This window comes from Typopeltis vanoorti, chromosome 15 (genome assembly GCF_054136105.1).
Source record: "Typopeltis vanoorti isolate ZY-2024b chromosome 15, IOZ_Tvanoo_1.0, whole genome shotgun sequence".
In the NCBI taxonomy this organism is placed as follows: domain Eukaryota; kingdom Metazoa; phylum Arthropoda; class Arachnida; order Uropygi; family Thelyphonidae; genus Typopeltis; species Typopeltis vanoorti.
This window is the reverse complement of record NC_143563.1, coordinates 40864884-40882580: the sequence shown is the minus strand read 5'-3', so window position 1 is coordinate 40882580 and position 17697 is coordinate 40864884.

Genomic DNA, 17697 nt, shown 5'->3' with positions numbered 1-17697 from the left:
TAGCTAACCAAATTGTATTTGTATTGGCTTAAACCAATATACAAAATGATGGTACAACATGACGAAATTTCATGCCAGCTGGGGTGTTGCTTGGTTACACAAGGCCCCTCGTTTTTGCCAGGGAGAAAAGTCAGCTACTGGAACAAATCTGAAAGCACACCCCAACTCAACATCAACTCAGTTAAAGATCGGTACTATACTATCAACATAAGCCTGAATGGCAAAGAAATGGAGCTAGCTGAGGAATTAGATAAGTACCAGATCGACATAATAGGAATGACTGAAACAAAAAAGAGAAACTGGTGAGATCTTTCTGAGCAATAAATACAAAATGTTATATATTCAGGCAATGACAATCAAGGAAAAGAAGGGGTAGCCATAGAATTCACTAAATAAGAGGCTAATCTTCAATGGCAGGCAGTCTCAAGAAGAGTGATGTGGGCAAATATCAGAATAGAGAACTAGACAATGAGACTTATTTGTGCCTATGGTTCCACAGAAGGCTCTAGTAAGGTAGAAGTGGAGGAATTTTTTGAGGCTCTAGAGCAAGCTACTGACAATGAAAAAGGAAAAGTTGGTCCTTGTTGGGAATCTAAATAGAGTAGGAAGTGATTGTCAGACATACAAAAATATTTCGGGAAAATTCGGAGAAAAGAGCAAAGCTAATAATAATGGCAAATATTTTGGGAAAATTTGGAGAAAAGAGCAAAGCTAATAATGGCAAATACCTGTTGGATTTCTGCTCAACTAATATAAGTAATAACTACTTATATTAGTTATTACTAACACCATGTTCCAACATAAAAATGTGCACAAATTCACATAGAAGAGGCAAGGAATAAGAAAAGTCTCGTTGACTTATTGTTGATGGAGATGTTAATGTCAGCTCTTTGCTTTATGCGGACGATGTTATACTTCTAAAAAAATAAATCTGCTACAAGGTTGCAAGATTCCCTGACGAAATTGAATAACTTGTAATAGATATGGTAAGGTCAACAATAAAAAGACAAAGACAATGAAAACAGGTAGAATTGTTGAAAATGTCAATTGTGTTTTGAATGGGGAACTTGTGGAACAAGTAAAACATTTCAGCAACTTAGGTACCATTTTTAGTGAAGATGGTAAATTAAATATGGAAATAGACAACCGAATCAACAAAGCTGGTATGGTAGGAAGTCAATTGAATAAATTCATATGGAATAAGAGAGAAATTAGTTGGAACACTAAATTAGCTGTATACAAGACAGTGCTCGAACCAGTTTTAACTTACGGATCTGAGAGCTGGGTCAGAAGTAAAACACTTTACCAAAGACTAGACACCGCAGATATGAGAGTCCTGAGAAAGATTAGAGGCGTGAACAGATGGCATCAATGGCAATATCATGTTAAAAACGAGGATATTAGAAAAGAACTTGACATTGTCAGCATCCGCGTTAGCAGAGCTAATCTCAGGTGGTATGGTCACTTAAACAGAATGGGCGATGAAAGATTAGTAAAACGTGTTCTCTGGCAGCAAAGTGACCCAGAGAAAGACCAAGATATAGGTGGATTGATAGGTACAAAGTGCCTTAGACGATAGAAATATAAGATCTGATAATGTTGGAGTCTTGACAAGTAACAGACTGATTTGGAGGAAAACTGTAAATAGGAAGAAAGTGATGTAATTTTTTTCATCTAGTACTATCATCTATCCTGTTGTGTATATATATATATATATATCTTAGATTCCTGTGTTGATTTAGAGTTATATTTTCTTAATATTATGACATTACATTATGATATTATATTTGAGCCTAAGTATGGGAAGTCTTCTATTTTTTCTAAGCTATGTTCTGTAATGATGGAACCTTCTATTCTATTTGTATTTTATTTTTATTTGAGTTAACTCAATCCAAATATCTTTGCAGCTTGGTATAGTTTGTCCAAGTGTTGCACCTTGGATAAAGATGAATCTATTAATTAATACTATATCATCTGCATAGCTGAAGTCACTGAGACAGTTGTTTATCATTGGTTGTTAGCATCGCGACGAATCCATCCTGTAAATGTAGTCTATGGTTAAAAAGAGGAAGGGAACCATGGTCTCCGTATAGTACTCTTGTTGTTATAGGAAATTTTCCTGTTCTCTATTGACAAGAACATGAGTGTGAAAATTTTGAAAAGGTGCTGCAATTGCTTTAATAATAATTTTGTTTGGAATATCCTAATGATAAAGATTACTAAACATGTTAATTCTACTACTGGAATCAAATGTCTTTGTGTAGTCTATGAAATTGAGGATTAGAGATATATTGTCGTCTTTGGAACCACCCAGTATTCTTATGCTGAATGTATTCTAATGTGCTTCTGTTTAGGAATCCCAGTTAGTTTTTCCTTAATAGTGGGGAAATATAAGGCTCTATATTATTAAGAATCATTTTATTGTAAAGTTTCAGAGCTGTAGGTAATAGTTATTCCACAGTAGTTTTTCAGTGTATTTAGGTTTCTTTTTTTCCCTGGTATTGGTATAATTATACTTTCCAATGGGAAGGTATTTCTCATGTCCTGAGAGTGCTATTGCAAAAATATTCTGTAGTTGGTTGCCACCATGGAGTATGGCTTCGACTGTGATTCCATCAGTCCCTATGGATTTACCTGTTTTTTCGCTTGCTGAGTGATATTTTGAGTTTGACTAGAGTGAAGTTGTTGCAGTTTATAAATATTTCTTCACTTATTTTGATTCTGGGCACTGGGATTGGTGAATTTTTTTTAATGTTAAGTAATCTCCAAAAGCAAGCTATTCCAGTCATGCTCTGTGAGAAAGAAAAATTTAGCTCTCACCCTTTCATTCATTCTCAACTCCCACGGATGTCCTCTCAAACCCTCCATAAAATAAATTTCCATCCTGATAGCAGGATGGAAATTTAAAAGTATCATTTAAAGTATCATACAGGATATCTGTACGATTCAAACAAATGTAGATCTATCCTATCAAACCCTCTTTCTCCTGTCTGTTAGCATCTGCACTCCACAACTTCTCAATCTCTCCTCATAATTACATTCCACAGTCCTGTATCATCTTGAACCCCCTTTTCTTCACACCCTGTCTACTCTACTTGCATCTCCTTGGAAACGAGGCAACCAGATCTTTTTCACAGTGGTCATATCAAAGCCTAATAAAGAGGCAAAATTTACAAGAGTAAATTGAACTTACAAAATAAATTACTGCTTTACCGGATGGTTATCCGTCCAGTTATTACCTACGCCTCACCAGCATGGAGTCACACTTCCCGATCAAACATTTCAAAACTAAAAGAATCCAAAATAAGTGCTTAAGGATGATTTTAAATGTCCCATGGTTTATCAGAAATTCACAGATTCATTGAGAAACCGGCATTCCATTCATTTCCTCCCTTCGTTGTGATCTGTCAGAAAAATTCTTCAAGTCAAGTTCACATTCAAACCCCCTGATCGTACAAGCTGTCAGTTACAATGAAACAGAGTAATGAAGGCTATTCTACTCCCAGCTGATCATAACTAATACAACTGTCCCTAGAGGGAGAGCTTAAAGCTCACAAAATTTCCTTTACAGACAAAGGGGAATATGAAAAGCAATTTTGCCTCACCCATCCTGACAGTAGTGTTATAAGTTATAGTTACCCAGAACTACAGCCTTTCGAAATGTGAACTTTAATAATTATAATCACCCTGTATGTGTATGTCGGGCTAATATTCAGAGTGGGCAGTGTACATCCATGAAATAGCAATATCACCGATTTTATATTTTTGCATTTACTCCAGTTAAAGCCTCCCCTAATTGTTTCGTAGCTTTGCGTAATTCCTAAAATTAAACACAATATATACTAATGCTGCATGAAGAGGACACTTTTCGACGTGTAAACATTGCGTCGCATTCGGGTTAATACCCTGGGTGTGCGGGCTATTACATATACATTTGTGCCCATTGAAGAGACATACGGCAGGTCAAATTCTTAGCCTTCCAGTGTTTTAAACAACTTAGAATGCGAGCAGGTTGAGTGCTGAGACAGTAATGCCCAGAATTCAATGGTTATGATTAGTTATTGTCAACCAATTCATTTTTCATGAGAAGCTGATTTTTTTTTTTTTTTTAGTTTCATCTGTTTTAGCTGTTTGAAGTGTGAACTGGGCACATATCTATCTATTCCCTTCTGCCATACGGCCGGGGGGGGGGGTAGCTATATGCTACCATACTAGGGAGATGATTATGAGCAAGGTGATTTCCCATTGCCTTCCTTGCTGTAAGTATTTGACTGTAACCTGTGTGTTCACGGGGCTGGTTTGCCTGCTTGCGGGATGAACCCTACTGTCCACGCCCAAGACCGGCTAACTTAGCTATGGCTGAGGAAGATCCTTAAACTCCTCACGTCGTGGACGGGAATCGAACCTAGGACACTCCTTCCCCAGGCATATAGTTGCGAAGTAGAAAGCCACTAGGCTAAACGTGCAGACATAACTAATAACTTTTTTGCCTATCTTTACAATGGGAACAGTGTTGATGATCTACCGAATGTCCTGTTTTCTGCCAGTGGGGATTGTATGATTGAATATAGTTGGAGGACGGAACTTATGTATAAATAAGTAAAACGAGTTAGTGAGGCCTGTTTTGGTTCAATGTGGAAAAAATAATGTCCCAAATGAATATCTTTTACGATTTTTATGCGTATTATATGGCTGTATTTGGAGATATTAACAAAATTTAAATTATCGGTGTCTAACTCTATTATTATATAACGGTGTCTCCACAGAGTCAAAAAACCCATCGCGGGAGACCCCACATTGACACACTAACCATTATTTACACAACACCTATCATACTTCTTAAATTCATTCACAGATGAAGCAATCACAACCACCTCTGGCAACGCATTCCACCCCTTTACAACCCTCCAAATAAAAAAATCTAGTCCTAACACCCTTGTTAACCACACTCTTACATGATCTCCAGGGATGTCCACTCCCTTCCTGCACTAGTCTTAAAAATATCAGTATCAATCCTGTAAAATCCCTTTAATAATTTATATGCTTCTGTCATATCTCCTCCCCTGCGTCTATCTAAAATCTATCCTCGTAGGGGAACATCCCAGAGACCTGCAACAATCTTTGTAACTCGCCTCTGAATCCTATTCCCCATTTCTTCATCACCAAGAAATCCAGGTGACCAGATCTGTGCACAATAATCTAAATGCAGTCTTATTAATGCCTTATAAAGTGGAACAACTTCCTTATCCCTACCCCTACTTGTTGGTGTGTTCTTCAACAACCATGTAATTTGATGTGATATTTTGGAATCTTTGCAATATTCCCTTTAAACTTAAGTTCTCTGTCCACAATTTGGGAGTTATTGTGGACAGAGAACTTAAGTTTAAAGGGCATATTGCAAAGATTGCTAAAATATTTGCTAATGATAATCTAATCTCACTACGAAGCTTAAATTCTTTGTGCTTCTCACATAAACGGTCTGAGTGAAGCATTGCCAGTCAGTGGCGCACCCAGGATTTAATCTTGGAGGGGGGGCCTAGTACTCGAGAATTAATCTTGGGGGGCAGCGAGGTGAGTAGACGATTTGAGAATATACACACTATGGATTGCGTACGACCTATGCCTGATCATCTCCAGTGATCGCCAATACATGATACCCGTGATCTCTGGCCCGGCTCGAGCAAACAAAGTAACGCCCGAGCACTACTTCGTTCGCCTTGCGTTCACAACGACCGTGATTCCCGAGAGCCAGAGGGTATTCCTATCTCATGTGACCGTTAATTCATAAGTTGTATAGAAATAGAAGACTACACAACATAAATTTTAAAAAAATTTAAATTAGAAAAAGATTTCGGAAATTTTTCTAGTTTTTTTTGCCAGTTTTCTTTTGGGTGGAGCCAGGGCCCCCTACCTGGGTGCGCCAATATAGCCAGTAATCACTTGACCTTTATGCTTTACATATTTGAAATTAATTGATAAAGCAACTAGATTTGAACCACCAAATCCTTTCTGCGTGTGGTCAAGCGCCGTAGAGTACAAACACCACTTCAACTGAGCTACACAGGCTCTGCGTGGCAAGAATATAGAAAATAAATATATCATGAAAGTGGCAAAATATACTGGAGGTTGTTGAAGAAGCTTAGGAATGGAGGAAAGAGTGCTGTAAAAGGAGTTAGAGATGATAAAGGTGACATGAAAAGGGTGGAAAAAGATATCCTTCAAGTATGGAGTAATTACTTTGAAAAACTGTTAAAAGAAACAAGCAGTGATGACAGCACAGTGGTAAAAAAACACTGCCCAGGCATGCAGTCAGGAATACATATCCATACTTGAAGTAGAAAAAGCCATCAAAGGCTTGAAATGTGGAAATGCAGCAGGAGTAGATGATATTTGACCAGAAATGCTGAAGTATGGTGGTATAAAAGTGTTACAGTGGCTGCACTGCATAGTTCAGAAAGCCTGGACAGAGGGACGAATTCCCGATGATTGGAGTAGAGCTCTCATAGTACCCATATATAAAAAGAGAAATAAAACTGAATGTGAGAATTACAGAGGTATTTCCCTACTGAGTGTTCCTGGCAATATCTATGCAAGTATACTTGAGAAACGGTTGAGAAGAATTGTGGAAGAAAAGCTTGGTGAAGAACAAGCTGAATTCAGGCCAAATAGAGGCTGTCAGGATCAGATCTTAACTTTATGACAAATAGTCGAGAAAGCATGGGAATATAACAGACATCTGTATTTAAGTTTTGTCGATTTAAAAAAGGCATATGACAAGGTGCCAAGAGAGAAGCTATTCAATATGCTACAGTTATATAATGTCAATGGGGCATTATATCAAGCAATACTTAAGTTGTAAGTCAGCAGGTTAGAATTGAAGGAAGTACAGGAAGATGGTTTAATGTTAAATCTGGTGTGAGACAAAGATGTACATTATCCCTTCTGTTATTCATTATCTACATGGATCACTTTATGAAGGAAAGTGGTATTAAACATGATATCAAAATTAGAGATGTTAATGTCAGCGCTTTGCTTTATGCGGACGATATTATACTTCTAGGTTTGCAAGATTCCCTGACAATTAAATAACTTGTAATAGATATGGTATGAATGTCAGCAATAAAAAGACAAAGACAATGAAAATAGGCAGAGTCATTGAAAATGTCAACTGCATTGTGAACGGAGAACCTGTGGAACAAGTAAAACATTTCAACTACTTGGACACGATTTTTAGTGAAGATGGTAAATTCAATATAGAAATAGACAACAGAATCAGCAAAGCTGGTATGGTAGGAAGTCAACTGAATAAACGTATACGGAATAAAAGAGAAATTGGACAAAACACTAAATTAGCTGTATACAAGACAGTGTTCAAACCAGTTTTAACTTATGGATCTTAGGAGCTGGGTCAGAAGTAAAACACTTAACCAAAGACTAGAGACCGCAGATATGAGAGTCCTGAGAAAGATTACAGGCGTGAACAGATGGCATCAATGGCAATATCATGTTAAAAACGAGGATATTAGAAAAGAACTTGACATTGTCAGCATCCGCGTTAGCAGAGCTAATCTCAGGTGGTATGGTCACTTAAACAGAATGGGCGATGAAAGATTAGTAAAACAAATGTTCTCTGGCAGCAAAGTGATCCAGAGAAAGACCAAGATATAGGTGGATTGATAGGTACAAAGTGCCTTAGACGATAGAAATATAAGATCTGATAATGTTGAAGTCTTGACAAGTAACAGACTGATTTGGAGGAAAACTGTAAATAGGAAGTAAGTAATGATGTAATTTTTTTCCTGTTATACTATCATATACTGTATACCCCTTGAGGGTACATGGCAGGAATTTAATAATGATGATGAAGAATAGAAAAGATCCAGGGCCTGACAGCATATCCAACAAAGTTATTAAACTGCTACCCTGAAATGTCAGCATATATCTTACAACAATAATAAATGCTATGTTCAGGTTTAAGTACTTTATCTCTGCATGGAAGTTGGCAGACGTAGTTCCTATATACAAGCCTGGCAAGGATCCTATGCAGCCTCAAAAGTATCGTCCCATTAGTCTGATTTCTAAACTGGGCAAAATAGCAGAAAAAGGTATCCTTTCCAGAATTCAACTTTCAGTAAAAAAAATTAAACATCCCTCCTTCAGAACAGTTTGGTTTTCGGCAGTTTCACAGTACCACCCAACAAATTCATAGACTAATTGAATTCATTACCACAAATTACAATTGGCAGCAATACACTGGAGCAATTTTTCTTGACTTAGAAAAGGGGTTCGACAAATTATGGCACTTTGGACAACTATACAAGTTGATTTTAGCTGGCATTCCATTAGATCTAGCAAATTGTAAAGTCATTTCTTAATGGCAGACGAATGTAACTCTCTTATGATATATATTATCTACCCAGTGACGAATCTTGGTAGGAGTGCCTTAAGGGTCCCTACTGGCACCGATACTTTTTTGCACGATTTACATGGCGGACATTCCGCACAATCCAATGTCATCTATCATTGCCCTATACGCAGAAGACAGCTATACTAACCAGATCTATTAAACCGCATCTTGTCACCAAGAAACAGCAATAAAACCTGCAGAGATTAGAGCACTGGTACCCGGAATGGAGATTGCAAGTAAACCCTCAGAAGAGTATCGCCATGCTCTTCACTAAAAACTCAATATCTCCCAAAGATGACATCTTCCTATTTAATATCAAGATTCCCTGGAAAGCAGAAGCCGAATATCTGGGTGTATTGCTGGACAGAAAACTAACCTTCAGTCCACATATAAAAGCCTCGTGTACAAAAGCATCAAAAATCATTGCACAGCTTTACCCTCTTATTGATAGGAATAGCAAGCTGGATACCAAAATAAAAATGCTCCTTTATCAGTTGATGATTCGACCCATTATTACTTATGCATCCCCAGCCTGGAGCCACACCTCAAGTACAAATATCTCAAACTACAGAGAGTGCAAAACAAATGTCTCCGCATGATCTTAAACGCACCATAGTACACCATAGTATATCAGAAATGTCCAACTCCACTGGGATACAAATATCCCCTACATCTACTCTTTCCTGCAGTCTTCAGCAGTAAAGTTCTTCTCAGCCTCCTCTTCACATCCAAATGAATTAGTGCTACAAGCAGCAAATTACGATGAAACAGACTTCTCCAAATATAGGAGACCCAAGGCCATCCTACTTCCAAATAAAGATCTTTAAATCGCACCCACTCAGGAAGAGCACTTAGCTCATAAATGTTTCCCTACACAGCAACCTTATCAGATAGCAGGGATTATGAAAGCATTTTGCTTCACCCTTATAGTCAGCAACTTCTTGCGTCAAATTGATGAGAATTTTGTAGCGCTGGTTGCAAAAGCCACCCAGACCTAACTGAAATGAGCACGCGACGCTACTGATATATAAATATATTATAGTCGATCCCTGGCCGAGTCAGTTGAGTTTTCCCCCATAAAGTCTCGTATTTCGGGAAAATCGATAGTCGAACTTACACTATATCAAATGCCAGTTAGGGTTGAGGACAAAATATGGCATTTTCTGTCCTACTTTCTCAACCTATAAGTCTTCAAATTCTTGGCAAAGCTAAACGCAACTTCCAATTGGTTTTATTATCATTATTATAAAACCTCCATATAGTCAAAGACTCATCGGTTATACACACAATTTATCATACCGCGCCTTAAATATATATTCACTCTCTCTGCACTCACCACTCTCCATACGAAAAACCTGCTCCTCACACCATCCTTATACAGCTTCCAAGGATGACCTGTTGTTCTCTTCCTATCTTTACCCATTCTGTGCAAAACTTCCCCGACATTAATCTGGTAATAACCTCTTAACACCTTAAATGTCCCAATCTTATCCGCTTTCCTCCTCCTATCCACCAATTTCTGAAAATTACATTTTGTCAATCTGACTTCATACTCAACATTTCAGAGACCAGAAGCCACCTTAGTCAATCGTCTTTGAACTTTTTCCAACACATTTTCATCTTTTTGGAAACAGGTGACCAAGTCTGTGCACAGTAATTCATATGTGGCCTGATCAAAGCCTTATACAAAGGAACCATAACATCTTTATTTCTACAAGTCAGTGCCCTCTGCATCATTCCCATTATCCGCTGTGTTGACCTCACAATTTTAGTAACATATCTCCGAAATTTTAGGTCCTTGTCTACAATCACTCAGATCTATCATCTCCTCTATCATTTCCAAGATATTTCCACCGATTGTGTACTATACATCCCATCTCTGCTTCCCAAACTTCAAGCCTTACACTTTACAACATTCAATTGACATCCCCACCTATTTACCCATTCAGCCAGTGTATTCAAGTTCTCCTGCAAAGCTACAGCATCCACTCTACTCCGGATAGTTCCCCAACTTTGCATCATCTGCAAACAATCGCATATTACCATTCACACCTCTCCAAATATTATTTACATACGAATTAAACAGCAATGGACCAAAACAGACCTTTGAGGTGCACCTCTAGTAACTTTCCTCTTCTAGGATATCACTCCTCCATAGACAACTCGCTGATACCTATCAGACAGCCAGTCTCCAAACCAGCGAACTGATGTTCTGTTCAGCTCCATCCATTCCAGTTTAATTACCAGCTTGTCATGTGGCAATTTATCAAACGCCTTTGCAAAATCTAAATAAACCACTGTATATGTAACTCCCTTATCTAACGCATTTGTCACTTTATTATAAAAAGTAAGCAGATTTAGCTGCTAAAGCACGACCTTTCTTTAGTACTCGTGAATCCATGCTGACCGACAAAGAATATTTTTCTGTTGTCAACCCAATTCTGAATCTTAGTTCTAAATAACTTCTCTAATACCTTAACTACAACTCCAGACACACAGACTGGTCTATAATTCGAAGTCTTACTCTTATCGCCTCTCTCGCGAATTGGAAGAATTTTACCCTCTTTCCACTATTTTCGAACTTGACCCAGTGAGAGACTCATGTTGAAAAATATGCAAAACCTGTTGTTCACTCTCTGGAACACTCCCTCAAAACTCCTGATGAAATAGCATCAAGTCCCGCAGCCGTATTTACATCGTCTATTCAATTCCTCATATACCTTCTGTTCACTCATTAACTGTTCCTCCTCCTCCTTTTTTTTCACTGCTTCGAGTTCTTCGTGATATCACATTCCTAAGAATGAAATACCTTTATAAATTGCTCATTAAATATCTTAACTATATCCTCCGCAGCGATTATCATTCCTCCGTTTTCACCAATCACTCCCATCCTACCATAATCATTCTTTCTTCTACTGGCAACATATCTATATCTATCTATATGCGTGTGTGTGTATATATATATATAGCGGCCAAATATATATATAATATATATAAATATATTTGGCCGCTTTAGCTCAAAGCTGCTCACACGGCATTTTTGCTGTATGAGCAGAAAATGCTCTACTCTATACTTCTCATGCAACTCTTTGTTATAATTACTAATCTTGTTCTTCTTCCATAATACCTTCTTCTTAGAGATTATACCTTATCTCTTGATTCATCCATTTCACAACTGCTTTATTTATCCTCTTAACCGTGGAATATAGTCTGAAAAAAAAATAATAAAAAAATTAAACATGAAAAAATATTGCTTATTATCGATACAATTATACAGTTTGGTATAATTCAAAATTACTTAAAAATAAAATATATTCTTCTTGATTTGTTTCATGAAAAAATCTTTATTATAGATAAAATTATACAGTTTAATATAAGTCAAAATTACTAAAAAATAAAATCCATTATCATAACCCCAATAATGTTCTAAAATAAAAACTATAACAAATGTTATGTCTTTAATTGTAATGTCCACATATTTAAAGAGACGGAGTAAACATCATAAGCACTACGAACAATCTACTACTGGCGCAAACTGCATATAATCAAGAGTGGAACTGTGCGACGGACAGTGCCGCGTTACGCTAATAGCTCGCATCTCACTATGACATGCATATGCTTGCGCTCGTAGCAATATGACACAGTGGTAAACACAGTACTGCTAGCGTCCTTCGTCATCCTAAGTGCTACGAGATGGATTTTTATTATTTTTTATAGAAAATAAGAGAATTATATAGGATTGGTGATGATAAACTTAAATATTACAAGCAAATATAAATAAATTAACAAATATATTTATATATCGAGAAAAATTGCGGCAACTGCAGTTCCACAGTGCCTATGCACGAGTCTCCCCTGATCTTTTCCAAAAGACAAACTCTCAATAACGATGCTACCTGGAGTATACCAAGGCTCGGATTCATGCAATCTGTCATACTACGGGTAAACAGGATTCAGTCTATGAAAGTAATTCTGAACATCAAGACACATCCGGCTCATCAAATTGCCCAAATCGCAACCATATGCCTGGGGAAGGAGTGTCCTAGGTTCGATTCCCGTCGGTGACGTGAGGAGCTGAAGGATCTTCCTCAGCCATAACCAAGTTAGCCAGTCTTGAGCGTGGACAGTAGGTTTTTTCCCCCCTAGTTTATCCTGGGATTTTTCATCCCGCAAAGCAGATTAAACCGGCCTTGAGAACTGAACACTACAGACATAAGATACACTGGAACATAGGGCTGATCACCCTATCCTGTGAACGGTTTAAGGTCCGATAATTAATAAACTCTCGACACCACAAGGTAAAAGAGGGAAAGGAAGATGAGAAGAGATGAGATATTCTTTTCAGCCCCATTTAACAAACCCGCAATTACTTGTACTGAGATATTCAAATTTGATACATACTATAGTGTTTTATTGTTCAAATTCCATGGCGATGTTAGATAAATGTTATTTTTACGTGGCAAGTGTATGAATGTTTATTTTTCGGTCTTCATCGATGGATAATCAGTAAAAATACAATTTGCCACAGTGCTGAGAACTATAGCTGAGATAGGGATTCAATGAGGGGGGGAGGGAAACTACGGGCTGCGCTTCACAGATTTATTAAGTATCTTCATGTGTATAATCTGTGACATGCATAATATATGATACCTGAAATGATAGGTATATTTTGGAACAAGGCTTCACTATGTCAGTCTGCAGACAACCATCAATTTTCAATATAACACACTCCCTTATGCAATTTCCAGGAATGGCCTCTAGTTCTTCCCTTTCCTTCTTTTCTACTATCTGCAAAATCTGTCAGTTATGCATCCAGCGAATACCTCTCAAGAGCTTAAACGTTTCAATCATATCACCTCTTGGCTTTCAGCTTCTATCAGCTAAACTTTGCAGATTACATGATTCAACCTATCCTTATAGCTAACATTTCACAGTCCTAATATAGTTTTTCTCAACCATTTCTGCCCTTTGCAAAGTATCTTCATCCCCTCTAACCCTGGTTACCAGATCTGAGCTCAGTTGTCAAGCTGTTGTCTGATGAGGGCCTTATACAATGGAATCACTACCATTTTATCTCTGCTGAGCTGATTAATGTTCATTTTTATATTGCAAATCTCTGAGTTGTCTTAAACACCTTTGCAACATGTCCTTTAAATTTCAAATTTCGATCCACTATAACTCCAAGATCCCATGCATCCTCAATATCCTCCAGTATACCTCCACATATAGAGATTGCAGCATCCCATCTACTGTTCCCAGAATTCTAAACTTGACATTTAGTAACATTAAACCTTGACCCATTCATCTGTCCACGTTCCAGCTTATTCAGATCTTACTGAAGAGCTATTACATCACCAATACTCTCAATAACCTTCTGGGGATTCACGTTATCTGAAAACAATTGAATATCTCTGCGAATTTCAGTTAAAATATCATTGATATAAAGTTGAAAAGTATTGGTCACAGCACAGAGGCCTGTGGAACTCCACTGGTAACTTTCCTTTTTTCTGATATTGTCCCTCCATACATGATCCTTTGATATCTATCAGACAACCATTGCCAATCCACTCCACCAACTTGATATCTGCTTATCTTCACAGATAATATTATTTTATCTTATCTTCCTTCCACTTCTCGGGTTTTCTAGTTGTAAGGGTTTCATTAAATATTATTATTATTATTATATTATTATTATTATTATTATTTCAGGCGACTCCAGGGAGTCCTTAGACTCATCGAGGGAGGCCATAAACATCATGTCCACAAAACTATACGACATTCTCACAGTATATGTCATACTTTGCCTTGAACTCGCTCACCGTAATAACACCCACAACAGACTCTGGCAGCTTATTCCACTCATTTACCACTATAAAAGTAAAGAACCCAGCTCTAACACCCCTGCGAACCACACTCTTGCCCAGCTTCCACAGGTGTCCCCTAGTTCTCCCACCACCAGTCCTGATCTCAAAAATATCCTCTGAATTAATCCTATAGAATCCCTTTAGTAATTTGAATGTCTCAATCATATCTCCCCCTTTCCGCCTATCAACTAGTTTCTACAACCCACAAATCTTCAACCTGCTCTCATATGGTTCATTCCATAGAACTGCTATCATCTTAGTCACTCGCCTCTGGATCCCATCCACCTCCTCCCCATCAAAAAGGAACCGAGGTGACCAAATCTGCGCACAGTAGTCGAGATGAGGTCTTATCAGGGCTCGGTACAGAGGTATAATAACTTGCTTGTCTCTGCTGGTCAAGGTATTTTTCAACAACTAAGTGAGTTGATGAGCTGATTTAGCTAGCTACTTTTGCAATGTGCCCCATAAACTTCATCTCCCTATCCACCACCTGTTTAGATAAATAGCCAAGTCAAGAGAGCTGTAAGTTGTTTAGTGCATTCCGTTAAGACCTGTGACGAAATTTCATCCAGTCACAAACTATCTGCCATCCAGAGTACTTAATATTGTAAAAACATCTACTCCACTTAGTTCTAATCCCTCTCCATTCTCTTTGGCATAAGACTCACATCCCCAGAATGAAACACTGTAATAAAGTAATCATTAAACAGCTCCACAATATCATTCGCCTTGGTCATTAGACCACCCTTTCCATCTTGCTAGACCATTCGTCTGCAATCATTCTTTCTTTTCTATTCATATAAGAAAAAATTCCTTAAGGTTGTCACTTGAGAGTAGTGTTAGCCACCTCTCATATTCTAATTTTGCCTGCCTGCTATACTAGTCACCTTTCTTGCTTGAGCTTTGCATTCCTCATGCAATTGTTCACCACTTATTTTATACTTTTTCTATAACTCATTTTTTTCTGCAATTCTTTGTTAATTTCATTGGTGATCTGTTATACCCCAAAAATGTGTGGAGCCATTTAATCTTAAATTAGATATTGCTTAGTATCAAAATATTAGGCAAATTGATTTTAAGTGATGCAGAATTGTGTTACAAATTACCTAACTCGAATTTACATTACACAAGCACAAGAAAGGGTTTAGTTTCAGTGATGATATGCCTTAATATTATTTTGTCATAATAGACTAACTAGTTACTTGACCAATTCAATTATTATTATTATTATTATTATTATTATTATTATTATTATTATTATATAAACACCTCCTGGAGTTAAAACTCATCAAGGGGTTAACTGGTTTAATGTTTTCTGCATTTACCACCTCAATTAGTAATACATGGTGGTCAAAATTAAAGTATCTCTGTGTTAAGGCCTAGTGGGGCGTCACCCAGTGATTCCAATGCTACGAAACTTTGCAGGAATACATCGTTCGTCATGCGGAAGCGATATCTGAGAGAAAAGAAAGTTACAGAAACTCACCACTGGGGGCGTTGTATGCAGTACGGAATGTAAATGTAGCAATTTTTCTGTGTATGCAAGGCGAAAAGTGACAAAAGCATAAGCAGCACAATTTTATTCACTTCCATTATGCATTTATGGGCTGCACTGTTCAGTGTGCTGCCTTTTCCCGTATTCAAAAAACTGCATACTTTGTGCATGTTTAGTGAGTTCAACGGCAGAACGCAGCTGGTCGGAACTCATGTTGCGCACATTCAGCATTCTGCTGTCTTTTAGCACTGGCAGGGTGTCCGGATGATCATGATAAACATTGCCGAGAAAGCCATAGAGTCATATGTCACAGGGAGTCAGATCACGCGGACGAGGGAAACGCATGGCCGATCACTTTGGCTTCCGCGAGATGTTCTCGAATAACCTCCTGTACGGATCGATCGATGTGTGAGAATAGGTGCCATCTTGCATGAAAATGGTTGAATTCATGCACAGGCGCTCTGTAGCTGTGGCACAACAAAATTGTTTATCATATCGCACATCTATCGGCAGTAACTGAGCAGGTCAGAGGAAATAATTGGCGAATGTCTTCAAAGAAGAATGGTCCAAAGATAAACGAAACCTCACAAAGTAAACCGCAATACTAATTCCATACAAAACGTATTCCATTATATTCATCCAAAGTAAACTTTTGGGTGAATATAATGGAATATGTTGGATTTCATGAGCGTTTTTCGTAGCGCTTACCGATCAGTTGTGGGTATTCATAGCTCGCTTCAGATGAAATTGAGCCTCACCCACTACAAAATCATCCACTGCCATATAGAGTCCAACTCCACTCGAGCAAGGAATGTGAAAGCGAATGTCAGACGACTTTCAAAGTCCTCCAGGTGCAACTCCTGTTTCGATATTACTTTGAATGGGTAGAAGTGCAGAATTGTTTCTTAGAATTTTCCTCATAGTTGTGATATAGCATATGCACTACAGGAAAAAGTCATGTTTTTCATGATTTTTTGCACAACGAGGGTAGCAAACCTTATTCACTTGTTGTGAGGTGATTGGTTTGCGACCTCTACCAGGTCTTACTCCCGTCGATCCCGTTTCTTTAAAAACAACTGATCGTTCGCTGCAGAGTACATAGAAATAGTTGACCTAATCGACATTTGTTCAGGAGATGCAATTCGAGAGTGCATCAACACCACTGCAACTTTTTAGGTAGTAGAGCTTCACGAGCAAAGCACATTTTGACAAATGTAGTGTCAAAAATGGTTTTTCTGCATTTCTTTAGACTGCATTAACAACTAGAATGTAAGGGGAATCATGTGTCCATCTATTTAAAACCTCCTGGCACCTGCTGAGTTGCGTGATATGCAAATTCTATGCAATTCGTTTTTACTCCCTGGTGGTAAATTTTGCAACTGCTCTTTTTCTCTGATATCACTTCCGCATGACGCACAATGTATTCTTGCGAAATTTGGCAGCAATTAGATCACTGGGTGCACTCCACAAGGCCCTTAAACAGGCATACTTTAGGTATTGTTTCTGGGAAAATTTATTGAAAAATTTCCATGTTACTCCTCTAAATAAATATTAATTTTATGGCTATTTTTGTTTAGGAGTACTTTTTTTTATAATGTCATTGGCTTTTTACTCAATTTTTTAGGGCATGACTAATGTTTTAAAACAGATACATGAAAAATACTGTATATGGAAAGAATAAATTTGGACATGTCTTTGTAGGATGTTCCTGGTGTCTTCTTATTCAGCGGAATCTGGCGTTTGGCGATATACATTTGTATTACGGCTGAAGTACGACCGAATGGAAGTGGGAGGTTAGAAATGTCGAGATAGAGAGATGGGGAGAATTGCGGGTTAAGCAAGATGTATGCGAATTTTAAAACCCGGATTTTAAGGGAGGGCTGAGAATTTTTTGGGAAGTAGGTGAAAAATAGAAAATGTTTGGGGAAAAG